The following is a 5,982-nucleotide window of genomic DNA, read 5'->3' on the forward strand; positions in this document are numbered from 1 at the left end:
AATTCTCACCTTGCATTTTTCTCTCCCTCTACAAGATCCATATTAATGTGCTCCATTTCACAGACACGAAAACTAAGGTATATACCTACTGGAAATCAGAAAGCATGTTTGGGCTGTCTGGCTAGTTAGTTTTGTGGTTTTTGCCCTCTTTGAGACAGAGTCTAACCAAGTAGCCATCCTCAAGCACTCCATCCTCCTACCTCAGCCGCCCGCCGGGGGCTAGGATTACAGGTGTCCGGCACCCAGCTCCAGACTGCGGAAGAGGCACAGCTAAGAACTTATCTCTGGTCTGTTTCTACAGGTGGCAATTTTGCCTGTCAGATGGATGGGCTGTTCTCCCAAAGGGTTCCTGTCCCCATAGCAACGACGACAGGAACTCCCGGGTGGACTGCACTTTAGAGTTTGTGCCTGCCTTATTGCCTGGATGCCCGGAAGCTTTATCATCCCTATTTCAGAGATAAGGAAACTGAGGCTCCAAGAATGGGTGTGACCCATGGCTGAGATTAGAGAACTCCTAAGCAGCAAAGCTAACTAGAGTTCTTTTCCATGCCCCCATGGAGGAAGAGGGTCTGTTTCCTGCTCTTCTCAGCAAAAGGCAGTTCCGTTTTGCTGTGGTATTTTTTTTGAGGCGGGGTCTCCCTAGGTGTCCAAGGATGTGACACCACTCCCAGCCAGTCCGAGGACATTTTTTAGAGCTCAGGGAGAGGCACTGGGTGTGGCCTTTCCACCTGGGAGCTGCTCTAGGCATTAGGTCATCTAGGCATTGATTCCTTGGGTAGAAGAGGGAAGGTTTGGCCCTGCTGGGTTCAATCCTAGCTAGTACTTCCTGACTGAATGTCCTGGAGCTAGGCACTTAGCTCCTCCGTTCTTCCTTGGCCTCATGGGTAACACGAGGAACAGTAACAGACACATAGACTTGTAGGGACTGAGGTAATACATACATGTACAGCATTCGCATAACTCGGCATACAGTATGTGCTGATTAAGCATTGGAGAGTGTTCATATTGCTACGCTATGGAACAATACCTTTTCACAGAGCAAGTTGCTTAGCTAGTAGCTACATCATCTCTACAGGAGATTCCAAGGTTCTCATTGGACAAGCAGAGACCTAAATCTTCATTTTTCCTGCAGGGGGCATCACTGCTGACACAGGCATATTAACAATTTTTATTTGTGTTTGGGGCAGCATCTCTCTGTGTAACCCAGACTGTCCTGGAACTCCCTGTGTAGACCAGGCAGACCTCGAACTCACAGACATCAGTCTGCCTGCCTCTGATTAAGTTGGGGCATCAAAGGCACGCCATACTAGGCCAGATTTGTTGTTTTGAAACAAAGGCTTTCCTAGGATGTCCTTGAATTCACTATGTATGTAGCTCAGGTGATTCTCCTGCCTCAGCTTCCAAGTATAAGGATTACAATTATAAACCACCACACTGGGTTTAATAAACATAAACATTGTCAGATCTGCTATTTCCCACCCAATAATAGCTGCTGATACATAGCAATCAGTGTGCTAAGTGTTTCAAGTATACTGTTACCTTGAAATGTTTTTGAGGCAAGACTGCATGCAGCCCAGGGTGATGTCAAAGTCGCCATGCAGCTAAGGATGACTTTAAATTTCTTTTCTTTCTTTTTTTGGGGGGTGGGATGGGGGATCATGACAGGGTTTCTCCGTGTAGCACCCTGGCTGACCTGGAACTTGCTCTGTAGATCAGGCTAGCCTAGAACTCAGAGATCTGCTTGCCTCTGCCTCCTGAGTGCTGGGAATAAAGGTGTACACCACAAGGACCACCAGGCCAACCTTAAATTTCTAATCCTTTTACATTCGCTTCCTGAACGCTTGGATCACAGAAGCACCACCACATCTGTAGGCCTAAATTTTTCAAAACCTACTTTAATAAGGGTTTTTCAATGTTTTAACCTCCCTTCTTGCCCACCACCCACCAGAGATAGTAGAAAGGAAAGGTTGAAAGGGCAAAGGGGAGCCGGGCGTGGTGGCGCACGCCTTTAATCCCAGCACTTGGGAGGCAGATTTCTGAGTTCGAGGCCAGCCTGGTCTACAGAGTGAGTTCCAGGACAGCCAGGACTACACAGAGAAACCCTGTCTCAAAAAAAAAAAAATTATTTATTTATATGAGTACACTCCTGAGTGCTGGGATTAAAGGCATGTGCCACTATGCCCAGCAGTAATTTTCTTTTTAAAAATTATTTATTTATTTATTTATTTATTTATATGAGCACACTGTAGCTGTCTTCAGACACACCAGAAGAGGGCATCAGATTCCATTACAGTTGGTTGTGAGCCACCATGTGGTTGCTGGGAACTGAACTTGGAAGAGCAATCAGTGCTCTTAACCGCTAAACTATCTTTCTCTCCAGTCCAGGAATTTTTCTTTGAGTGCTATGTAGCTTGGCTGGCTGGAACTCACTATGTAGACCAGGCTAGCCTCAAATTCAGAGAGATCCATCTGCTTCTCCTTCCACACTAGGCCAGAAACAATTAAAACCCTTACTTTCTGTTTACTTTGAAACAAGGTCTCCCTGTACAGGCCAAACTAGATTCAAACATTCGATGTAGTCCAGGCGGGCCTTGAATTCCTGCCATAGTTCTGGGATGGTAAGTGTGTACCATCAAACCAGGAACATACCTGTAATATCAACACTCAGGAGCCTGAGGCAGGAGGATTATTACAGGTTTGAGGCTAATGTGGGCTACATGGTATCAGCTGCAGAGATGACTTAGTGGTTAAAAGGGCTTGCTGCACTTCCAGAGGACCTGAGCTCCATGACAGGCACTTCCACTGGGGAAGAAGGGCAAATGGCAACTGTCCTTCACTCCAGCTATGACCCGTATCTTTCAGATAAGGAAACAAACTCAGAGAGGTGACGTACCCTACCTAAAGCCATAGCCGGATTTCGTGGCACACATCAGTAAACCCAGGACTCAGAAAGCTCAGGCAGGAGGATTGCCTCGAGTTTGAGGCCAAACAAAATAAACAACACCGTCAAACAACAACAAGAACCAAATAATAACAAAATCACACACTGAGGACGTTGTCAAAGAATGATTTAAAGCCAGCTTGTTTGGCTTCAAAGTCTTAAGATCAGAAGGCAACATGGCCTGAGCATAGATGTGTGTATCCACTCTTTTTCAATCCGTGGTCTGAGTCTGTTGCTTTGGACTCACTTCCCTGAATGTGGGGTTGACCAAGCACCATTGATGAAGTACTGTGGGAATGACCAAGCACCATTGATGCAGTACCTTTTTTATTTAAAAAAGATTTATTTATTGATTTTATGTATATGTAGCTGTACAGATGGTTGTGAGCCTTCATGTGGTTGTTGGGAATTGAATTTTAGGACCTCTGCTCGCTCTGGTCAGCCCCACTTGCTCTGGTCAACTCTGCTCGCTCAGGCCCAAAGATTTATTTATTATTATACATAAGTACACTGTAACTGTCTTCAGACGCACCAGAACAGGGCGTCATATCTCATTATGGATGGTTGTAAGCTACCATATGGTTGCTGGGATTTGAACTCAGGACCGTCAGAAGAGCAGTCAGTGCTCTTACCCATTGAGCCATCTTGCCAGCCCAATGTAGTACCTTTTATGTGTCAAATTCCCCAGCACCTGTAAAAGTAACTTTTGCCAGTTGTGGTGGCACACACAGGTAGGAGTTGCTGAAGGTGCAGAGGCAGGAGGATCACAGGTTCGAGGCCAGCCTGGGCTACACGTTGGGCTGGAGAGATGGCTCAGCAGTTAAGAGCACCGATTGCTCTTCCGGAGGTCCTGAGTTCAATTCCCAGGAACCACACGGTGGCTCACAACCATCTGTAATGGGATCAGATGACCTCTTCTGGTGTGTGTGAAGACAGCTACAATGTTCTCATAATAAACAAATAAATCTTTTAAAAAAAAAAAAAAGAAAGAAAAAGAAAACTCCCATTTCCACATTAAATCATCACCTCTACCTTATGACCTCCCATCATATCCAATCTTCAGTCCTCCAAAGAGTAGAAGCCGCACAGCAAGGTTTGGTGACTGTTCAAGTTCCCTCAAGCCCAGGGGCGGTGGTAAAAGCCAAGGTTCAGACCCGAGAGAGTCTGCCTTGAAGATTTCTTCTTTTAGTGCAGAGCTGAGATCCTGGGAGAAAACAGCTCCACTTTCCAAGTCAGGTCCCACCCCCATAACATCCTTATTTATTTAGCAATAACAGGATCTGAAGGTCACGTTTCCTCTGCCCTGCCTCCCTGCTGGCACCATCCTCCTCGTGGACCTCATTCCTTCTGCACCCTACCTTTTGACGTGTTCCACCTTTCCCAGCTTCTAGCTCCTTTATGGGTAGACGCCCCTCCCCACTGTCTATCCATTCACCCCAGACATCACCAACCAAGGCCTGCTTCCTCTGACCCGATCCATCCCAACATTCACTCTGGTAAACACATTGCTCTCTGCCTTTTTGTTCCCTTTCTTGGTGTATTTTCATGATCCTGGTCACTTATTGAACTTGAAGTCCAAGTTCCCTGAGGGTCTGAGTCTGATTTGCTCAACGTTGCAGCTGTCCATCCCATGGTGCTTTGCAGATTGTAAGTGCCTAGCAGTTTTTAAGCATTTATGGGTTGAGTTTGTGTGTGTGTGTGTGTGTGTGTGTGTGTGTGTGTTTTCATATGAGTGCATGTGTAATGGCATGTAATGGCACAGACATGCTAAGGCCTATGCATGAACGTTGATTCTCTCTGTCCACCAGGTGGGTTCTGGGCAGTGAATTTCGGTTACCAGGCTTGGCAGCAAGAACTTTTACCTTTTACCTGTTGAACCACCTCAGTAGTTTCTACTGAATGGATGAATCCTTTTTTTTTTGGTTTTTTGAGACAGGGTAGGATGAATCCTTTAATAAACAAATGGTCACTGGGAGCTTTGCCCACCCATTCATTCTGCCATTAATTCACCGAACACTAACAACTGCCTACAATTTTTTTTTAAGGTTTAATTATTTTCTTTCATGTGCATGTGTTTTCTTCAACCTATGCGTGTGCACCAGGTATAGGTAGTGCTCTCAGAGGTCAGAAGAGGGGTATCCTAGCCCCCTGGAACTGCAGTTACAGGTAGCTGTGACCCACTTTGTGGGTGCCAGAGACTGAACCTGGATTGTCTACCAATGGCGAGTGCTCTTAACCACTGAGCTGCGTCTTAGCCCCTTGGTGTCCATGTTTTAGAGAATGAGTCAGTGAAGCATAGAGAGACGGGAAGTGGTGGAGTTCTGTCCAGATCTTAGGTCAGTCTGATCCCAAAGCCACTGTCATTTACCCAGCTGCCCTCCTTCACTTAACAGTCACAGCGGGGATTTAAACAGTCACGTGTCAGACAGAGTGTCCCAGTTCAAGCCCAGAAGACACCAATCCAGTGGTCGCCAGGGCCCTGTTGGCTCTGCTTATTTGGCGGTGTCTGCCTTTCTGAAGTCGAGCTTCAGGGAGGGAAAAGGACATGGGCACACACACCAGAACAGTCCTCGATGGCCAGAACTCAGTTCTAAGAGTGGACAGACTCAAGCAAAGACCTGGAAATGCCCAGCGTGCTGGCAAATGCCTCTAAGCCCAGCACTGGGGAGGCCGGGGCCGGGGCTGGGGCAGGGGAGATCCCTGGAAGTTTCAGGCCAGCTTGGGCTTCATAGTATTCCAGGACAGCCACGAGCTACATAATAGAGAGACCCTGTTCCAAAAATAAAAATAAAAAATATCATCTAGCATCTGGCCACCTCAGTGAGGGCCCCAGTGAAATCTTTGTTTTGCTTCTGTTTGGGTTATTCATCGACAGCGCATCTCTTTTCTCTTGACTTCTTGAACGCTAGGAACATGTTGACCACATCTCTGGGGACACTTTCTTTCTTTCTTTCTTTCTTTCTTTCTTTCTTTCTTTCTTTCTTTCTTTCTTTCTTTCTCTTTCTTTCTTTCTTTCTTTCTTTCTTTCTTTCTTTCTTTCT

This window comes from Mus pahari, chromosome 6 (genome assembly GCF_900095145.1).
Source record: "Mus pahari chromosome 6, PAHARI_EIJ_v1.1, whole genome shotgun sequence".
Taxonomy (NCBI): domain Eukaryota; kingdom Metazoa; phylum Chordata; class Mammalia; order Rodentia; family Muridae; genus Mus; species Mus pahari.